Source organism: Venturia canescens, chromosome 11, assembly GCF_019457755.1.
Source record: "Venturia canescens isolate UGA chromosome 11, ASM1945775v1, whole genome shotgun sequence".
NCBI lineage: Eukaryota > Metazoa > Arthropoda > Insecta > Hymenoptera > Ichneumonidae > Venturia > Venturia canescens.
The window spans coordinates 4,604,438-4,626,929 of record NC_057431.1 but is presented as its reverse complement, the minus strand read 5'-3'; positions in this window follow the sequence as shown (position 1 = coordinate 4,626,929).

Genomic DNA, 22,492 nt, shown 5'->3' with positions numbered 1-22,492 from the left:
CGAGATCGAGAGCGCAGCCAGTACGGAAATGGCTGCTGGAGTCATTCGTTCAAGACTTCCGGTCGAGTGAAGATAGAAATGGAGTCGCGCAGCGGGAGCTCGCTCTTTCTTGAGAGGCATCGAGAGGGAGGATCGCGAGGGGCTTCCGCAAAGTGCGATCCCCGCCGCGGAGCAATATATCGCTATATCGAGCAACGATTGATTAAGCACTCGGAGGATTCGGGTAGCCTCGGTCAGAGGGAAATTGCCGTTAACCGAGAAATTGATAATAAATTCGATAAATGTCAGCCCCGTTTTTCCCCACACCCCGATCCGGTGGTTTCTTTAGCCTTGCCCAAGATTCCCTCGCTCGCGCGCGAATCGAACGATAATCTCATGAGATTATAAGTGCCGCAATATTCCGATATTGCCCACGTAAGCAGGTATTATTTATCGGGAGATATTTCATTTTCGATATCTCCATTTACGCGGCGCGCACCCTTCCTCGATTGAGTTTCACCCCGCGTGTTCGTTAAACGGCGGCGCACGCGAAAGGCTCCTCGCGCGCTCGATATTTTATTCCCGTTTTAGTTCCCTCCCATTTTATTATTCTCTGTACTTTTTTATTATAATTCCTGCTCGAGATGAACCCTCGTCGCCATTTTACCAGGCCTGATTCATCGCTCCAATGAAAATGAGTCACCCGCGGCGAGCGTTCGCCACCGCGTAGATTCCTACCGAGCAGCGAGGGAGTCGCAGAGGTTAAATGATTCGAGCCCCGAGCCCTGGCCGGGCTAGCGAGTGACGCAATTACCTTCAACGCTAACGAGCTAACTCTTAGAAAATGGCTGTATGCTCCGCCGCTTCCGAACAGTCAACTCCATTAACGGCTTCTCGCCGTTATCCTTGAAAACGGTTTTTCCTTCGAAACACAATAAAGTGCAAAGATCCTTCATAATTTCAAGGCTTTCGTCCATGCCAAGGCAATTACGAGCAAGGCTCGGGAATTCGAGCCTCGAAATTTACAGTCGAAATTTCAGTCTCGGCAAGGAAAAATCATGGCGACCGGAAATTCGTCTCCCCTCCCTCTGCGAGTCGCTCGGAGATGAATTCCGGAGGATTTCCTCGTCCTCGGCGGGAATGCGAGCAAGAAAAGTTGGCAGGTCTAATTGACCGCTCGATTTCGTCCTCCCCAGAAGGATCCATTTGGAGAATTGCTGAAAATATCTATCAGCAATTAAACGAAGTGTTTCGGGGCGAGGGTAACTTTTCGTTATTCCAGTTCCAGAGAAAAAAGGATTGGCGTATAGATATATAGAGCGGGGCGAGGGTGGATGCTGGTCGAGGTATTCTTCTCCACGCAGTTGGAAAGGTCCGTTGGAGGAGGATTGGAAAAGGTCGTTTTCCCGATATAGGAGAGCATTGTAGCTGGAAGCGAGCGAGAGCTCCGGGTCCAACATCGAGAGTCGTGAGATGGCCTTGCGGACTTTTCAAGACGCTCTTTTTCGTGGACCAAGAATCTCCGCGCGCACCCTCCGAGCCTTTTTATCTCGCTTCTTCTTCTTCTTTTTCCTTATTTTATTCTTTTTTATAGAGATTGTGGGGGGTCTTGTGAATGCTTGTCAGAAGCAGAAGAAATCTTTTGTAGTGAGCTAGTGGTCCAGGGAAAATTGTGTGTCGTACTCTTTCCCTCGATATCTCACGAATAAAAGGCGCTTCGATCCCTCGGACCAGTTTCCTTTTCTCGCTGCCTCTCGCTGCATCCCCCTCATCATCTCTATCCACGAAAAAGCGCCTTCATCCAAGAAAATCTACAGTATTGTGGCATTATCGATTGCGAAACACGTTAACTTTCGAGCCTTCCATCATAATGGACGACTGGACGTGTCTCTGGTCCAATGGTTTTGGGGCCATTTAGGGCTTGCAGGGTTTTATTGTTTTCGTGGAGCGAAGCATCGTGCATTTTTTCGATCGTCCTAAAGAAAGATCTCGAAGCCTGGTCCATTGGCAAGGGGTTCACCGATTCCGAGACTCGTTTCCGGACGCTCCTTATAAGATCGTTTCGCGATTTTTATCGATTCTCCATATTTGAGATACAAACTCGTGCTCCGAGTCTCTTTTAAATACAAGAGCGATGGCTTTGAAAAGGGAGAAAATTATGTTTCAGCAGGAGCAGAATAGAATCCTAGCGGCGTTTTGTTCGGCTAGCAAATTCTTTTATCTCCTGCTACGACAAAACATTTCTCCCGCGCGCGCGCGGCTCGCGTACAATTGAGGTTCGCTTGGTGGGGGAGGAAATTCTCCGGAATAAATAATTATATGCGTACGTTTGGCTCTGTGTGCGCGTGTTTTTTCATTCGCGGGTGTTTTTTAATGGCATATGTGAAGACATAATGAAAAGGTCGCTTCGTCTTTGGTAACGGGGCTGAAGCGTTCTCCATCTGTACGGACGGGGCTGCACAGAGCCTGCGGAGGGTGCGAAGGCTCGCTTTCCCTCCCTCAACGAGAGACTCTCCCCGACGCGATAAAAATGTCGGACGTTTTCACACCGCAGACGAGAGCCGATAGGGCTAAAGCATCGCGCGGCTAACACAAAGCCAGTGAAAATCTCAATAATGGATTTATGCGCATATGTTAACTCAGCCCCTCATTATATTATGAATCCAGCGCACGTTGGACGACGTGTCGTCAGCTAAAAACCGTCATACACGAACCGGGATAACACAACACCCGGAGAGACACACCGAGAGAGAGGAAATGAGCGAGAAATTTCAAGGGATGTTGCACAGAATGTTCCGCGCATTATTATTCGAGGATCTGCTCCGAAGGGGCGAGAAAACCAGGGGACTTTGGATAATGGTATCTATCACTCTCTTTCTTTATTCTCTATTCTCCGGTAGCGCTCGACCGATCGCGACGCGCCTTTAAATTCCACCCCTCCCGCTTTCAATATCACCCCAGCAGCACCAGCAATGCGGTTATAGAATGCCCAAAACTATCAATTTTTTCACACATCAACATTCACACTCGCTATTCAGTGTTCCTACACTCCGCTATTCCTCCTCCCTCTCGTTCACTTTAAAACGAGATTTTTCACCAGCCTCAAACTACCCTTGTTTCTTCTCGAGCCTGAGGATAGAAAGAAAATGGCTGCATCCTCCGACTCGAGTTGCGACGACAGAATAAAAATGTTTTGGAACAAAGTTCCTTTATTTTGATGGCTTTGAAGTGGATATTTTTCGTTTTGTTTTTAATTAAGAAGCAAAAAGTTGGAGAATTTTTTTGAGGGTTCGGTGATACCGCGAGCTCCACCGAGTTTTGGCGATGAGAAAACGAGTTTTTTCAGAGGGATTTCGGATTTTTTGAATTTTTTTTCGGTCAACGAGTGGCCCGAACCGAATGAAATGATATTCAACAAAAGCTTCGGGGATCCAATGATGCTTCCGAAATTGAATTTTTATTAGGATCCGTCGACCAAGAAAAATTCGATCGAGTCGCCAAAATTTATTTTCTCATCTCGTCTAAAAAACGAGGCTTTCGCCCCGTTGCGGAGAGCGAGAATAAAAATGGCTGGAAATTAGACGAAGATTCGAAAAGTTTGTGCGACTCCGAATCCTCAGAAAATCGAGGATTTCCAATGCCTCCCGGAATGGCACAAAATTTCGTTTATATTTTGTGCTTGAAAAAACGTTTTTTCCACTATACGCATTTCGTGACCGCGAGGCATCCGGAAAATGGCGGATTACTTCCGGACCAGAGCTCGGTACAAAACGCTCTTGTATTTGCCACCGTAGGAGGGCAATGAAGAGAAAAAAGGTCGTGAAGTCGTTAAATATTTGAGCGCCCGAAAGTCGCGCGGCCCCTTTACTTTCACGGGCACCGAGCCGTTCCGCAATTTCGAGCTTCCGTTTAGCTCCGGGGTTGGGTGAGTCGGGATCCGAATCGCGCCATTTTGTCATTAGTTTTGAATCCAACGTCGTTTATGGCGAAAGAATCGTCGTAGCGTGAGTTGTTTCGGTGGCCGTTTATAGCCCTAAAGGGGTGCGCGCTGCGTTTGTTTTTTTTTTTCTCTTTTTACGAGTGCGCAATGCGCCGCGGATTGATGGCAAAGATTTGTCGATGGTAGCGAAACTCTCCTGGCGCACTCGAGGCCTTATGAAAAACATTTTTCTACTAATGGCACCGCGCGCGGTGCTGGCCAGCCCCCCTCGCGATTCTCCATCCCCTGGGCGTATGGGCACTTGCGTATGCGAGCCTGCTGAGCAAGGGAACGTTACAACTTCCGAGATCTAACGGCGCATGGATAACTTTTTACTCGGCCCTCTCTCTCTCTCTCTCTCTAATAGTAAGAAAGAAAGATGAAGAAAAATCCACCCTCTCGGCTGATCCCTCTTTTGACTCTAGTGCCTTTCAAATAATTGAGCGAGAGTCACTCATGCGAACAGCTTCAAATCCCACGCGATACCGGCAGCTCCGTCAACCGGAAACTCCGAAACGCAACGTTTTTTTCATAATTATTCCTTTTTTGTGAGCACCCGAGCGAGTGTTCGGGACTGGCGTTGATGCGAAAAACTTTCATCATTTCGCGCGCGGACGTATAGAATCGAAAATTTTTAACATCCAGTCTTTAAGCTCGAATCGATTCTGGTACCAGAGAAAATTTTCAATTTGCTGCTTTTTCTATTGCCTTTTTTGACATTTACTTGTTACTTGTTTGGCCGAATGATCGAATTGTTATTTACATTTGGACTTTTGGCGTGATTGTTGAAAAAATATTGTATTTTTTTGTTCTTTGGGAGAAAGAAAATCTTGAGAAATGAAATTGAAGTAAATTTTCTCTTCTTCGAAAGCTGAATAGGAGCGGAGAACAAATTTTGCAAACTGTCGGGGCGTTCGCGGGATGGATGGAAATAGTGTAGCGCGCGGCGAGTGTCGAGATTAAAATGACGTTTAAATATAAATATATGCAAATGGAAAATGGGTGTCGGGAGAGAAATCGTTTGGAGTTGAATCCCTTAATTCAGCTCGTTAGTGCACGTTTATTTAGTCCGTTATTCAAGAAATCCTTGCAGTTTTCCACGTCTATATTCGTCGCAAGTGAGGAGCAAAATTTACCGAGTAAAATTTGCAAGAACATTTTAAATATTTAAATCGGATAAGTAATCGTATTTCTAAATCGAGCGTAAATTTCACGCTCGAGACTCCGCGAGCTCTCGCTCCCCCGGGGGCCGCCATCTTTCTCCCGCACCGTCTCCCTACTCTGCCATGTTGATTTTTGCGTCTCCTGTAATACCGCTTCGATGGAGATGAAAGCCTCTAATTTTGCCCTCTTTTTATTATTATTATCTCGTTAAAAATACTTTTCAAACTCGAAAATTCAAGCACGAATCAAAAGTCAGTACGCGATCTCTTTTTTTCTTACTGCGGAAGCAAATTTTTCACTCACATTTCCGATTTCGTCCTCCTTAAGATCAATTGAAGAAACTAGAAAAATTATTTTGTTTTTTTTTTTTACGGTCTCTTCCGCTCACTTTTTCCGACGCGTTTAAAAACTCGTTGAAAATCTCATCGCGAAATTTCAAAATGAGCGTCTCGGGGAGGCCCGAATTCGAATCCGGTGCCAAAATCTCGAAACTCGAAATGCGGCGGTCCAAAATCGAATTGTCGGGGATGAACGCGAGAGTCCGACTGCTCGCGAGAGGAGTTAAAAAGCGATGCTTAAAAATAACGACAGAACGAAACGAGCGATTTTCAAATCCCTTGAAACGTTAATTGTGAAGTTTATTTCAATCTCGTTATTCGATTTTCATGCCTTCGATCTCTTTTTCTCTCACCAGCAACGATCGTTTTCATTTTCCAAGCTCCCCGGACGGATTGAGGAGCTATGCTGTTCCTGTTTCATATATGAATAACGAAAAACATTTTTTACGCGAAATCACGACTCCGACAGCAATTCCTGAGCCTTATATTCAAAAACCCAGGCATATATCCGTACCGACCGGGTTCCCCGCAGTTTCCCCGGGCCCTCGCTCGAACGCGACGGCAGCAGGCGAGTCCCTGGCAGGGTTGGCCGAAAATGAAAATTCAAGACTCAACTAATATTCATTTGCAGAAAAAGATAAATATAAAAATTGGCATAAAAATCGAAAAAAAACTTGGAAAGGTAAAAGAAAGATTTTGGCACGACTCCGAAGACGCGACAAATATCTGGATGTGCAAAAACGTATAGGCGCGACTGGGGCGGGGGGAAGGGGGAGTAGAAAAGAGCCAGCCATTCCCACCCTTTTAGCGGGGTGGATGAAACGTCCCGAGAGAGCAACGAAGAGCAAGAAAGAGAGAGAGAGAGAGAGGGAGAGAGGAAAGAGTGGGACTAGACGTTTTTTGCATTAATTAAAAGCTCCAGCCTCCAGGCAGTCGGAGGCGAAGGGATTTACGGCCATCTTGGAGCCGGGAACGCCCCCTCCTTTGTTTTCGAATTTTGTTTTAATGATTTCGCCTCCGGGCTGAGCTCAATACACGCGAAAAGCATCGTAAAGACGTATGAATGAGAAAAAAGGCATGCAGAGAGGTAGAGGAAGAGCGAGGGAGAGCTTCGTAGGCTGAGTTGCGGTGCGGGGAAAGCAGCAGGTATCGTTGAACCGCCGGCCTCCTCGCGGGGCATCGCCAACCTCCGGGGCTCCGAGGCACCTTAAAATTCCCCGTGATCGCGGGCATTTGCGAGCCTCGGTATGGAAGAGTTTCATCATCATTTTGGAAGCGCGAGCTCGCACGCACCGTCGAGCCCAAAATCCGTCGGGAAGGCGTATCGACGTTCCCATTGGTAGCCCCCCGCATCGCCGCGCGGTTCCCTCCGCAAAATTCGAGCCTGCAAAAAGCCCCCCAGGACTCGATAAACTGCATTAAAAACGGCGAGGAAAAAGGGACTCGAAAGCAGGGAGAAAATAATGAGAGTTTTTAGCCCCGTTGACGCTCGTACTCGAGCAGCCTCCTTGCGAACTTAGTTTTTTCACGCAACTACCCGGCGTCGGATTACTCGCTGCCAGCACGCACGAGACAAATCAATCAGCCCTTCTCCGGCCTCTCGCACCTCCTCGGTATGTCATCGTTTTTATTTATTTTTCCAAATTTTCTCTCCCCAAACCCTCCCCGCGACCGCGGATCCTCCGCCAGCGGGCTTTTCGTCACAAAGTAACGAAAGTGACGCTCTTCGCACTCTTGATTCTCGATTCAAAATTGGCAGTTTTCTTCAACGGTTTTTCGCCTCCTTCGAAAGTCTCAAAACTCTGCGACGCCGCGCGAAGGCGTTGTCGCGATCGATCCCAAACGAAATTTCCTTTTCGCGATAAAATCTCCAAACTTTTCTGTCAAATTAGTTTTCTCGAAAATTCGTCGTTACTAGTCTTCCCTCCCCCCCCCCTCCCCCCAAGATGCATCAGTTGAGATGAAAGCATTTCGTTTTCCGCGCACACCAACACTGTGCCTCGGAATAACATCTGGCCGCGACAATATTTACGGACGCGGAACGTCCCTCCGCAGGAGTGGGCTTTCCTACCGAATATCCTCGATCGCGTACGTCGTCCGACAAACTTTTGTCCACTCGGGATTTATTCAACGCGTACAAAACTCGAGTCAGAGAAGAAGAAGAAGAAGAAGAAGAAGAAGAAAAAATCAAACGGAATGGAACGAGAAGTGTCAACATCGTGGAAAATCTCGTAAATATGGAAAATATAATGCTCCGGACTCGAGTGTCGAAAGGGATTCGTCGAGTTTCCACTCCCGGAAGCGCACACTCCGACCGAATAACACGTTTTTTTTCTCCACATTATTGAATTTCGAGTCTCAACGTTTCTCCTGCACTCAGACACCTCCAAACATTTTTCTTACGAGCCATTCCCGTGGAACTTCGTTCCTCGTTGATTGTCCACCATTTTTTACTCCGTCGAAGTTCTTCGAACCTTCGAATTTTTTTAATCGAATTTTTAATCGAATTTCATCTCGAAGATTCTTGGTCTATTTCCGACTGCGTTCCGGAGCCCTGCAAAGTGCTTTTTTGACCCAACTTTTGGTATGAACTCAAATTTGGGTTTCTTTCGTTGATTTATTTCTCGATTTTCTCGGGCAGAATTAAACTTTTAGTTCCCTCGATAATTTCCGACAAAATAGAAGAGAAAAACCTTCGTTTTTAAAGTTTTGAAATCGTTTTCGGTGTCTCGATTTCCGGTGGAAAATCCTTCGAATCGGCTGTTAACAAAGCGGTGAGGAATTGAATTTTAATGAAATTACGAATCGATGAGAAATGGATGAATGTAGAAAAATGAGGATTTAGGAATATCGAGTTCGGTCGAAACGAGGATGCCCGCGGGTCGGTGTATCGCTCGACGAAACGCCTCGCGCATTGTCTCGGTGTGGGTTGTTTTTCTCCTTTATTTTTTCTCACCTCTCGGCAATACAGCACGATTGAAATGAATGAATTGTTGGCGTATAAATTTCAGGCTATCTCGAAGGAAAAAAAACTCTCCCACGCGGCGAAGAAAACCGGTTTTCTATTTGATACGCCACACGCGACTGATCCAACTCGAATTCTCGCAGTGCCGCACGAAAAAACCTTCTTTATATTCGCGAGCGAACCCGTTTGCGATTCTTCGAAAAAAAGGTACAAATAGGAACCTTCTCGATATCATCCCTCGCCTCGACGACGAGGGAGTTTCGATTCGAGAGGAGTCGCGTTAGCGACAATAACGTGGCACACGAAAAGCCCAAAAATTTGATGAATTTCGTGGCCAAATATTCGGGATTTACGATTTTTCCTCGTGATCAAAAGTCGTTTTCGTTTTCGTTTTTTTTTTTTTTTTAATAATCGAGCAAGCTCAGGCTCATCGGGGTGAAAATATTCTCGGGGAATCCGTGTCCGACACCTTAAAAGAAGGCGATTCAAGTTTTTCGCGACGCGACGGAACGACCAGATAGAAATTCACGGGCCGACGGCGAGTGAACTTGAAAAATTCGTATCGCCACCGTTCACGGTCTCCTTCTTTTCAACTCGGTTTGAAAAACGAAAATTATTGAATGGTGAATAATAAAAAGTTTGGAGAATTCGCAATTCAGCTTGGAAAAAAGAAAAAAATTGTCTTTCGCGGCTGCTCCATTCACGGCCGGAGGCTTCCGAGAGCAATTTTCCCTAATTTTTTATTTACAATTTTTGTTTAAAAAGATCTGAAAAAATGCGAATCCCCAAAAGCGTTTATTTGAGCGATCGCTCAAATAAACGAAATTAATTCTCGTTTGTAACGCTACTGAGCGCTTTTTTCTTCTTCGTTCTTCAAGGGATTTCGGATTCGCAGATAAATGCCATTTTCGGGGTACGACGAGAGGATAAATCGTTGGCTTTTTCAACGAGTTGCATCCCCGTTGGAGCGAAAAATTCGGTATGAAAATTGGTAGGTGCGAAGGAAAGTATATTCGGAGGTGTGAGGGAATGAAATATGGAGCAATATTGAAGGAAATAGTGCGACGAAATTGAATGAAAATATAAAATTCAATTTCCTCGTTTCGTTTCTTAGCTCCGCGGTGATTTAATCCTGACGCGTTGCCGAGCACGAAGCGTCTTCTTACTGGGCGAATAAAAAAGGTGTTTTACGAGCCTTATACGAGAGGAAATGCGCCTCGAAAAAACGTCGGAAGCTAATTTTCGTGTTGACGAAGTATTTGTAGAAATTGGAGAATTTTTAGTGAGTCGAGGCGCGCTTCGAAAGGCCATTTTTCCTCCATCAAACTCGCCTTTCACTCTTCGCGGTCCCCCTTCGACCAGAGGGAACAAAGATTTTTGGCAGGATCGTCAAACACCTTGGAATATCCTCTCAAAACGATATCTCGATCCTTCGCGTTTAACAAGGGATCAAAGTGTTTTTTTTTTCCCCTTCGACACGAATAAAAATCGAGGAACGAAGAAACGTGAGACGAAGCGTGAAGAAAATGTGAAAATGATCGCAACGCATTTTGCTTTTCTCGGCCAAACTTTCCGCAGCGTGGATTATGTTCGTGATTTTTCGGTGTAAATTTGTCACCGAACGAAAACACGCTTTGTCATCCACTCGAGCCGCGACACACCATTCAGCCTTTTCAAAGCAACGAATTTCGTGTTTTCAATACACGTTTAAACGTTTACTCTTGACGTACACGGGGGATTAAACGATTCTTCGACTGATCCCGAGACGATTTTCATATTTTTTCATCTTTCTCCAAACCTGTGTTACCATACTTCAGCGAAAAATCTCTCAGAATCATCGTGTTTTTATCTGTATTTTTACCATTTTTCTGTCTCCTTCAAGTTTTATGAATGAATGCATTATTTGAAATTCTCATTGAAACGACGATTGGCAAGTTTCGAGTCGAGCACGAAAAACGGTTTTGAGGAAACTTTTTTTCGAGGCGCGGTAACGATAATTATTCGACAGAATAGACGAATGACGACGACAGCGAGGATAATAAAAGGAGATAAAAAAATTGGATTCGAGGATGACAGGGGAGAAGTTTTGATAGCAGGAAAAAAATGACAGTGGCAAGTGGTAAACCATAATGAAAAAAGGCAGCTCGTTAGCGAGCGGGAAGCAGCAACGTTGAACATTTAGGATTCTTCATTATTGTTTACAATGGGCTCGTCCATCCTCGAAATATGAAAATTGCCCTGTGGCACTTGGCAACCCTGGAAAAAGACGTGTCTCTTGTCTCTTGTCTCCCTTTGCTTGACGGATTGAAGAGAGGTAAAGAGTGAGCGGGGGCGGGAGTCGGAGAGCGAGATGACGAGAGGTTGGTACAATGAGAGTCCAGAAAAAGGTAAAATGTCCATTATCCGAGGTATAATCGTAGCCCCATCCGCATTCTCTCTTTGCCTTTTCATTTCTTTCCCCTACATTTTTTCATTTTACTTTCCGCTATTTTGTGCTAAATTCTAACACCCTCGACTCTTCGTCTTCGAGCCAAACGGCCTTGGTTTCTCAAAAAACACAAAAAATTACAAAGAATATAATGCTTTTTACTTTTTTCATACATTCTCATGGAATCTCGATTGATCTTGTCGCAGGAACATGCGAAAATGGCTCTCGGTTAGTCGTAACGAATCAGAATTGTTTGGAGGCTCGTCGACTGCATTTTGGGCTCGTGAAAGCAATCACCGAATCAGAAGACGCTCGGGGATCGGAATTTTCAAAATTTAACCACGAAACAGGGCTGTGACTCGAGAATCAATTTCCCGATTGTTTTTGGCACGTTTTTATGATTGTTCGAGGAAGAAAAGTGTGAGAAAAACATTCCCAAATCGAAAAATCGACGCGGTTGAAGAGTTGATGAACAAAAAATACTTCAGACCGACGAAAAATCCTGCTGGTTCCTCCCAGCCGAGAAAAAGCTCCGCAAAACCAAAATATTTTTCAGCCCCGGAGCAGATCCTTCGCCTCACCGATGGGTAAAAGTTTTTCCGAAGCTTGCAAATTCCTTCAGCTTCCTCAGAGAAGAGTTTCGACTCGGAAGGTGTGAAAGTTGAAAAAAAAATGGAGGAATCTGCTCCGCGATCCTCGAGAGAAATCTCCAGTCGAAAGCTGCCGCGAGCACGCCTGTGAAGTCTAAAAATGACCACTCAAAATAGCGAACGTCGAGTCGAACGATTCCAACAGAAATTCAATCCTCCAAAGATTCTCCAGCACAAATCGCCCTCACAAAGTTTTCTTCGTCCCGGGGCTCGCGAGCCCCGAGCCGAAGATTTGAAAAGTTGCGACGATTAATAAACAAAAAAAATAAGGCGCTGTGACGTGGCCTAGTAGACAAAATAACGCGAGAGAAACGCACATGGAAAATCATCGAAGAGTTTGAGGCTCTGAGAGGAGCAAGGGGGGCTCGGGGTGTAAAAAATATCTGCACTCTCGTTGGATTCGTTTGATAAATAGTATAGCGTCTGCGAGAAGGAAATATCGCAGCAGAGGCGGACGGCAATCCAGAGAGAGAGAGAGAGAGAGAGAGAGAGAAATGCGTATGAAAATCTTCACATAAAGGCATAACTACGAAGCTCTTATCTCTCGCGTCTTTTTATCCCTTTTTAGCAGGGGGTTTGGTGGTGTTGGTGCGGGACAGATTCCGTCGGTTCTCGTGAGCGTATCGAGGCGACGTAGGAGGTTTTCTCGGTATTGGTGCTCTCTCGTTCGATTCTCAGTGTCTGGAAATAATTAGAGGCGCCCCCCCGTGCCCGTGCCTCACCTCGGCGGTCCGTTCCTCTCTCGCCACCCCCTGAAAGAGGGAGCCGAGTTGGGAGGATGAGAAAACGGGGGGAGAGTGGGGATCGGGTGTTGCCACGGCAACCGCCAATCAGAGGGCAAAGAAAAAATGTTTTCTCTCCTGCTTTTTTCCTCCCTTTTATATCACGCTGCATTTTTCTTTGCCCGGGCGCGCTCCCCGTGTGCGTTTCCCGCACACACTCGCCCTCCTCGCATCCGCATCCACCGAGAGATCCGAGCCAAAGAGGAGCATAAATGTACGGAGATTCGCACACACGAGGCTTGCATTTCGCGCCCACGCGCTCGCTCCCGATCCGCAGCGCGGATCGCGAGATTGAGCTCCCAGCTCCTCGGGGGTGGCTTCGCGCCCCCGGGGGAAGATAATGTATGCAACGACACGTCGAAACACACCGATGCCAAAGCGAAATGTAAACCCACTCTGCACCTCGCCCCTCCTCGGCTGCCCGAGGCTCGCTCTCCCCATTTTCAGCCCCCCCCCCCCTCCCCCCGCACCCCCCTCGAGACAGCTCGCTCATTCCTCACTCTTTTTCCAACCCTCCACAAGCGTCTATCACCCTCTTTACCTGCGACTTATTCCGAGACTGGCCGAAGCAGAAGCACCAGCTTCGCAGATATCCGGAAAGGGTTGTTTTTCCATTTAACAAAAAAGCAGTCGCACTTGCCGCTCTCTCGCCGAATTCTCTTCCTTTCTTTCCTGCTCCCTTCTTCATCCTTTCTTATTCGACTTTTCACTTGGGGCTACTAACTTTTCCTCCTTCCATCTCCCCAAACCCCTTTTCATCCCTCGCTCCTTTCCAGAGTTTATTAAAAATTTGTCAATCGCTCTCATAACCGGGCCATTTTATTCGAGCGACCCCCAATGCGGACTTGATCCGACGAACTTATTTCCATCAGCCCGATCCCATTGGATCGTACCGTTGAAATTTGGAGTTTTGGTCAGAAAATGCGATTCTTTGCCACTTGGAATCTAAGTTTTTGGCAAACTTTCTTTGGCAGGCCAGCGAGTAGCCTTTTTCAACGATTTTTCTCTTTTTTCGAAGCTGCTAATCGCGTTTTTCAATTCTCTTTGTCACGCTTCTCGGGGTCTCGTATCTTACTCGAATTTTTTGCTGTCAGAATTGTTCGTTTTCTCTTGATTTTAAGGTTTTCGTTTCAGATCATGAGCCAACGAAGTTGTTACAAATTTCAATAATTGTTTCCAACGAAATTACGAAAATGAAATCGTCAGAACAATTGAACAAGTTTTTAGTTGGCCAAAAGCGAATGGATTTCGAAAAATATTTTCGTCCGAACGGTTTAAAGTTTCCCCCAAAAAGTCGAAGGTCCGAGAATTCGTTTTCGCATTTCAAGAGCGCATTTCCGTGCCTCGACGACGCAAAGGGAACGATTTGAAACAGATTTTTGTTCGTATCGTCAGAATTTTCATCGGATAGCAACTATTTCCATTTTTTATCGAATTTCTAATCGAGCGATCCCGGATTTGGAAAATAGTCGAAGGAGACAATAAAGGGTTCGAGGTAGATGAGTATTTTTTTCGTTTTTACAGACCGGGAAAGAGTTTGGGTTCGTTGAAAGGGGGAAGGGCGTGTGTGTAAGTTTTCGCTTACGATGTTTGAAAGCGTCTTATTTTGGTTCGGTCTGACAGAACGTTGCTTTGTCTCTCGGTGCGAGCTCAAAGCCGTACCTGTTATAATTAACTTATTCAAGCGGCACCTCGAAGCAGGAAATCTCACGTCTCGCGTCCGCGTTTCTCGGAGAGTCGTTACGAGATTCTATCAGGGATGTTCACTGCTGAGGTGAGCGTTGATTTTCCTAAGTTTATTTACAACAAAATCGAATTTCCGGGTTTCGATCGGGGCCCGCTCGACTCGGGGGCCGGTTCGAGGGACGAATCGAGAAAACTTGAGTTCTCGAAGCTCGCATTGCGAGTGAGAAGAAACGGTGAGCGAGGATCGAGGAGATCGAGAAGTTTTTTTCTCGGCGCTCGACTCCGGAGGGCCTCGAATTTCGTGGTGAAAAAATGTTCGGTTGACAGGAGGGCGTTCGAAGAAAGGGGCATGCAAGTAACACGAGAACACGCTTTTCTCGGCTGCGGTTCGTCCACGTGAGAATGAGAGGAAGAGGAGAATTGTGGCATCGAATAAACTCATAGAAATCGACGAATATAAAGTGCTCGTGAGAAGGGGTGTGTTTAAAAACATGTCAGATTCAATATAAATCGCTTTTGAGCATCGATATGTCTCGCTCGGCTCACTTTATTTTCTTTTCTCCACCGCGCTTCCCTCGCGCCTGCCTCACGAGTCTCAGAATATCTTCGGAGCATCCAAAACCTCGAGATTTCTTGTTCGTAAGATTGGTGAGAAGCGAAGAAGCGAGGCTGGGGTTCGTTGCCGAGACCTTTTCTACGATTGTCAAATTTCATTATCGTTTATCGGACTGAAATCATTGCGAGGGCACTATTTTCTCAGCTACCGAAGCAAGGCTCCCGAATCGAGCGCGATTCCCTGCTCGAGGATGACAAAAACAATCGATATAATATCGAATTACCGGGGCTGGTGCCTCGCACCGGTTCGGAGAAACGTTTTTTCCACCATTTTTACAATCCCGCTGAGAAGCCCACAACCGAGAATGATAATTGGCCTGAAATTTTATGAAAATTATCATTTTCATCGAGAAACTAAGAGCTTCCAAATTCTTTTCGCCCAAACACCCTTGCTACTAAACATTTTATAAAAACAACGTTTTTTTTTTTCAACTAATGGCAAATTCTCGGGGAGGAAAACGTGTCGCTCGATTTATTGAGTCCGAAGAGGCCAAAACCGGAGAGTAAAAAATTCAGCGAGGTACGATCGCAAGCTCTATCGGAGGGGTAGAGCTCCGGCATGATAATTACGAGTGATCAATTACCGACTGACCAATTAACGTGAAAGTGTCGTCCCTCGGGTTCGGTATAACGTCGTGTAGATTTTCGAGCAGGCGAAGAAAGAAAATGGATAATTCCACGATTACGTAATTCCGATAATCGAGCGCTGCGTAATAGCCTCGAAAAAAAGTCGAGAGAAACAGAATAAATTATCCTCTTAGGAAATGGACACACCGAAAATGCTGTTTGAGAGACAAAAGAAGTGAAAATTTTCCATCCATTTGCGTGCTTCTGCTCATCACTTTGGGTAATTTTTTTTTCGAAACAACTTTTAGTTCCCCACATTCATTTTCATCCCCCCCCTCCCCCCCCCGGTCTTCACGGGTCGTCACGATATTTTGAAAAAACAAAGTGCCAGCATATCGAGGTGATTTGCTTTTTCGCAATTGAGTGATAAAATGACAAAAAAAATGGTAAAACCACAAAAATTCTTGCACGATAATCCAACTCGGCATCGTCTCCATTAAGCGTGGAGGCAAGTGCCAAAAAACCAAGGATTCGGATCAGCCGAATTCGTGGTAAACGAGTCTTGGTATCGAGTGAAGAAATTTCAAGAAATACGCGAGGATAGAAAGGAGGAATAAATATATCTAATATAATGAAAAAGAAAAGAAAAAGGGGGAGGGGAAAGAGAAAACGAGAGAAAGATAGGAGGCGAGAGGTAGACGAGTGGTTCCCCTCTATCTGGAGCTCGCTGCTTTTAAACAGTAAATACATTTAAACGTGCTGTAGCGGGTAATGTGTAATATTTTTAATTGGATCTGGCTCTCTCGCTCTGTTCTTCGCTCTAACTCGGAGTATTGCGGGCTCTCGTAGTGTGTATTTGGAAGGTGGTGAGAAGAGGGGGAGAAAAAAGTCCTCCCAACCCCTAGAAACAACCCCTAGAAGCCTTCTCACAGCCTCCCACATTTTCGCTGCATCCCCGCGACGAGCGAACGTCAGAGCAGGAGAGAGAGAGAGAGAGAGAGAGAGAGGCTCGAGCAGCTTGGCTGTTCTGGAACTCGCAATTATTTTCGCGTTCCTTGTGAATTGTTGCTCTGTGAATTATTATTTTTCTTTCATGAAGCTCTCGTGATATTTCTCTCTCGTTTCTTTCTCTCGATCTCTCTTTCCTGCTCGCTCACTCTCTTTTTTTTTTGCAAGCATACACTCATTTTTTGATTCACACTCTGACGTTTTTGCCACTGGCTTAGCCATTATATCGTCCTCGTATTTTTTCACCATTTTTCTTCCCTCTCTCTCATCTCGCTAGATCTGCTGCTCTCTCCCATTTTCTATAATGTTTCGCCCCCCGGCCGCCCCTTCTTTCATCGCCCTTTTTCTCGTGCCTCCGGGCCAGCATTAGACCAACGAGCATAGACCAGACAGGGAATAAAAAATCCTCCGGATTATGAACAAAATTGCAACGTGGAGAACACAGCTTTGCAAAATGCTCCCAGTCCTTTCCTCATTCTTTTTCTCCTTTTTTCTCCTCCTACTTTCCCCTCCCCCCTTTTTAATACCGGCGCGAAAATCACTCCGGAGGAAAAGCCATTATTATTTTTCGTTAGGCACAAAGCATCGGCACAGCAAACTTTTACTGGACGACTTTTGCCCTGTTTTTCAACGACTCTCCGCTCCTTTTTTCTACAATTGCCTTCGCTGTTTGAGGTCATTCGTGAAAGTGAGGAAACGAGGCTGCACCGGGCACAGGCTTCGAGATATTTTTCGTTAGCAAACGATTTTCGTCGATTCAAAAAATTGTATTGTTTCCCTTCGTTTTTTTCGTAGCACAATTTTTCAAACGAAATATTCGACGAATAACGCAAAGTTTTGAAGAAACATTGAAAATGACGCTGAAGTATTGTTCAAAGTGTAAATCCGGTTGAGAAATAATCGAAATTTTGATTCGGTGCCAAGCAAAATTGAAAATTCGCCCAAAATTTCACCAAAAAATGAAAAGTGTCTTAAAAAAATGGGCCAAAAAGCAAATGGAGTTGGAATGAAATAAAAAGAAAGTTCGCCGTCAGAAATTGAGACGAAAATCGTTGAATTTGAGCGACGCTTTCCGGACTTTTTTGACGTTCGATCAACCGAGTGACGCACGCACGATTCCCGGAGCGTGATAACTCGAAAGGTGTCGAGGCATTTGATTCGTTTATTTTATCGTGCGCGTCGATCGCTTATTTCGTTTCGCATTAAGCGGCATAACCGCGGCAAATGGGCGAGATAATAATCGAAAAAATGAGAAATTGTGTGTTCCGTTTGGGCTGTCGTGAGAAAGGGCCATCTGGAGGGGTGCGAATAAGCAGGAACGTCCAGCGCAGCAGCGGCACCGGGCCGCGGGCGCTGCGAGATGTTAATCTCCGACGAATCAACAAGCTCCGTTCCTGGGGCGGCTTGGCACACATTTTTATTTGTCATTTGACGCGATGCTTTCAAAAAATGACGTTTCAATTCTCCCCGAAGATGTCCATCGATGTCGGGACCGGAAATACCCGGGGAAAGGGTACTCGAATTGCGTCGAGGGTTGTGTTCCTCCTCGTCACGATCCTCGATTGAGCGATCGTCGAATAATCAACCAAATGGAAGAGCCCTTTTCCAATTTTCTATCACGATCTTCCCCAGGAAGCTTCCCTCCTCGTTGCGTCGGAATGGCGCTCTTCCGAGGACGTTTTTTCCCGATTCTTCGACCAGGAACACCCGCTCGAGAGCGGCTTTTCCGTTGGAAAGTAAACAGCTTCGAATCCGATTCGTTATCGAGAAAACAACATTTCAAAATAGCCCGAAAAATCGACTCTTCTTCGAAACGACGACGAAAAAGAGTGAAATTTTATCATTTTTCGAGTGATTTTGTTTGCGTTATTTCCGAACGCTCTTTCCAGCTCTCTCTCTCTCTCTTCACGATTTCGCGAGGAATATGATCGAGCGCGCATTGAGAAGCGTAGGAAAGGGACGAGGAAATTGGTGGTTGGAGAGCTGGCACGCTGAGTTTTTCGGTCCCGTGGAGTCCGACGATGGAGTCGAAGCCCGCAATCTTGTTTCTCAAGGGCATCGAGAGTCAGGCTGAGGGTTGAAAATAATAGTTGAAAAAGTGCGTCGCGGACAGTGCGTAATAATAAAAATTGGATGGACGTGAGGAGGCAGGAGCGGTTACAATTGAGAGAAAAATGGGGAGGGAGAGAGCGGGAGAGAAAGTGCAAGAGAAAGAAAAGACCGAGCTCTCGAGCGTGGAGCGTCGGTTCCAAGTTCACACGAAACTCGAACAATGGCGGCGCCGTGAGCGCGTGTAAATTTTAACAGTTTCATTTTGCATCCCCATTTTTTCGTCTCTTTTATTGTCATCATTGTCGAAGGTAGAGAGAAGCGTGCGAGGATGAATAAAAAAAAAAAAAAAAAAAAAAAAAAACGGCAAATTGACGAGTATGGGAACGAGCCACCATTTTGATTCGAACGTTGGCCCACTTTTTAGGGGTGGGTTTGGCTTTTCGCCGACCCCGCGACGCTTTTGTATTCTTCTATATTCGAGCATGGCCAACCCTCCCCATTCTCTCTCTCTCTCTCTGCCTTTTCCCTTGTTGCACTCTCCCCGTGACATTTATTTAATAAAGTAACGTCGTTACATCGTTAGGGGTAGATTAGGGGGAGCGACACTCCCGGACACCATGCAACGAAAACCCTAACGACCAATAGAATTGACAGCACCGATGGAAACCTTTTTTTTCTTTACTCCCTTCCTCCTGGCTCTCTTCTGTCGGTTCGCCAAATTTCCTAACGGTTTTTCTACCTTCATTTTGTTACACTTTTTCTGCCTCTGGCCTGAAGCGGGCAAAATACAGTTTTTTCGTGCCTTTTCTTTCGCTATTTTTTCAATCCTTGGCTCGATGGACAAAAGTCTGGGACTCGATAACTTTTATCGTGAAAAAATCAAATTTTTGTTAATCGACACTTTCGAAAAGGATGATTTTCTTTTGTTTTACTCAAATATTCGCCAATTGCGACGAAATTTGCAACTCGCGGTGCACTTTTGACGTTTTTTTCTCAATGCTCAATTCCTCATCTCCGAGATCCATTCGAGTGTGTTACAAATAAAGAGTAAAGCATTGGCTTCTAGCGGAAAACATGATTTTTCTACTCGAAGCTGAAAACTCATTTCCTCGTCATGCCCTTGGATTTTTCAGCTTCTTTATCCCCTTTCATAAGCCAAGAATCAAGCAGCATGTTGCAAAGAAACGCGGATCAGGAGTCGGTCATTTTTGAAGTTGTGAAAAATTTGTTCGTCGATAAACGGCTAAAATCAAGGCCGCAAGCGTGGTCCAAGTTTTCCAGCTTTTGTTTACATTGCGAAAACGTCTGGTTTCTCGGATCCAAAAGTCTTGGACTGCTCCAAGAAATTCTTGGCAGCCAAATCGAGTGTCGTGACGTTTGATGTCGGACTAAATTTGTTTTCCGTTAACGTGGGACGTGACGTTATTCTCAAAGCCACAAAAAGCGATGACGATTCGTCAAGATTTTTAAAAAATTCGTAAAAATCCCGCTACTCCCTTGATTTTCACCAGCTTTTAGTCTCAAAATCTCCGAAAACGTCCTTAAAGTCTTGCGAAAGGTTAAAAATCCTGATCGGAGGAGCGCAGGCGGCCGTATTTTTATCGCGTCCTCAATAAATCGTCGTCAGAAACTCGAAGAAGCTGATTCCAGGCTCGCAGCGATCGATTCGCCGCCTGAGCGGTCACCCATCGAAGTAACGCTCCCAAGTCAATGGCTCGTGCGGAGCCGTTGGACTTGGCAGATCGCTAAATAAAGTATCGCAAGATTTTTCAGCAATTTGATTCGCGATCATATCAATTCGATCGTTTTCCATAACTTTCCAACATGGCGGACCGTTTCAAAATCCGAGGAGAAACCCTCGGTTTCGCACACGCAAAAGTACGACGGAAATTTGGCTAAAAAAACGTAAAATTGTCCCTGAAGACTGGCGCCGATCGATCGGACGATTCGAGGACCGATTTTCGAAGAGAAACTCCCTGAAATCAAATTATGGAAAAAAAATAGCCGAATTTTCGAATCGCGTTTCGGGAACGCGTGCAATTGGTAAGCGTGCTAAATTTTACAGAAGAAAAGGCGTCAACACTGCTGGAAAGGAAAGGACCACGAAACGAGCCCTGCTGAAACGTTTGCCCGGTTGACGAGTCGCTTAACGAGCGGAGTACAATTTTTCTCGAACGCGGGAGAAAGGGACCGTATTAATAAACAAATATAATAATGACGAAGAAAACGAGTAGAAGGTGAAAAATTGAAAAAAATAAAAATAAAAATAAAAATAAAAATAAAGGAAGACTGAAAGAGCGAAATAAAGTGAAAGAGAATACGCTCGTCAAGGGTGGGCCTGGCTCGAACTCTCCGAGTATTTTACTCAGAGTTGGATATCATTATCATTTAATTTATTTCTCATTCACGCGTCCTTGCGTACACGACAAATTTTTCGTGTCGTTAAATTTCTCCCCCTCAGCATTAATCCCGAGATTTTATAACGAGGATTTTTCCAACTTCGTATTATTACGTTTGATAATAAATTCCAGTGGAACAATGCACGGCCAAGATTTCGTGAGAACGTTGAATAATCGCTTCAAGTTCGTTTTCCGTCTCGAGGTCAATTTTATCGTTTACGTTTTTGATTTTTCAAAGCTACATTAAAATATAACGAATCAATTTAATTCGTTAAATTATTTCAACGCAGATTCAGCTTGACGTTACACAAAATTCAGTTTTGAGGATGACGAAAGCGACCTTCGATTGAGTGGGGATTGCGAATTTTTGTAATTTCTTTCAGCATCACTTTCGAAGGAGTTTTCCGATCGACAGATTTTTCAGAGCACTCCATTACCAGTGATGCTCCATCTGGACGAATATTTCGGCACATTTTTCAAGCAACTCTACCGATAAAGAAGGAAACGCCTATTTTTAGGCTCAATGGATTTGTCGGCTCGTTACGACCTGCAGTAAATAAGACGAAGAATGATTGTACCAGCTGCGAGTCATGGAGAAATTCGAGCTAAATTTTATTTCGTTCGACAACGATTCAGACCTTTTCAACGTATTTTATTTCACATAATATTCCTTCACCGATGTTCAAATAGAATTTTTTGACAAACCAATACTTTTTATTCGATGCTCGATAAGGACGAAACCTGCGTAGAGATTCTGGCACATTTTTATTTCACCCAGAAACATTTCTATTGGTAAATGCATAAATTGCAACGACTGTACCACGAAAATAAATAATTTTCAAAATGTCTACCACGTAATGCTTCTCGGAGAAAACGCATTCGTTTTGTACAGCGAAAAATATATTATTTATCAAGAATTTTAAAAGTATTTATAACCATCGATTACAAGCAGCATAGTATTTTTTCAATTTTCCAATTTTTCCTCCCTTCGATTCTAAACAGCTTTATGTCGATAGCAAAAAGTGATGCACTTCACAATTATATTTCGTTTTGTTTTCGAGTATTATTCATAACGTCCGACTAGCACTTACCGATAAGTGGAAATGTAAAACACAAATTTTCACTGTCAGCATAGTCAATTTTTTTTCAGGGTTGACCGAAAAGATTTTTTACTAGAGAAAAAGACTCTTGAATCTTTAGAACAAAAGGTATAAGCATTGGTCTTTTTCCTATGGTGGTTTTTATTACTGCTTTTCGAATTAATGTTCATATAGATTCGATAATCGAATGTATAGATTCGGCACCATCAAAAGCATTTGTCACATTTTTGCATTATAATATTTGTTAGAAAAATCGTTGGTGTGGTTATACTCACGTTTGCAGGCACGGCCCTCGACCTTGACGTTCTCTGTGTTCCTTCACGATCTTCCTGTATCGAGCTTCGTGCTCCCGATCAAAAAAGAACTTTTCACGTATCTTCGGCACACTTTTATTAAAATGTTTTTTCGTCGTGCTTTCGTGCTTTTAACTTATCACTTCGGCGCATCACACACTTATTACGTAAAATTCATTAAATGGGGATCAACGCTTTCATATTATTGAGATAACAAACAAACGGTTAGTAAAGATTGCGCAAATGGATAAGCCATATTCGCGGTTCGCTGTGTTTTCGTGTTTCCATTTTATTTGTTTAACCATTTATTATTTAACAATAATTCCATTAAATTTTTCGATTAATTCCAAAGTATTAAATTTGAATTATTTAAATAAAGTAATATGAAATTAGTTCATTAACATTAAAAATCGTGAATTTAAAAATAAAATTAAAAACTGAATCGTAGGATTATTTTAGTCACTAAGAGTAAAGTAGAATTCTACGT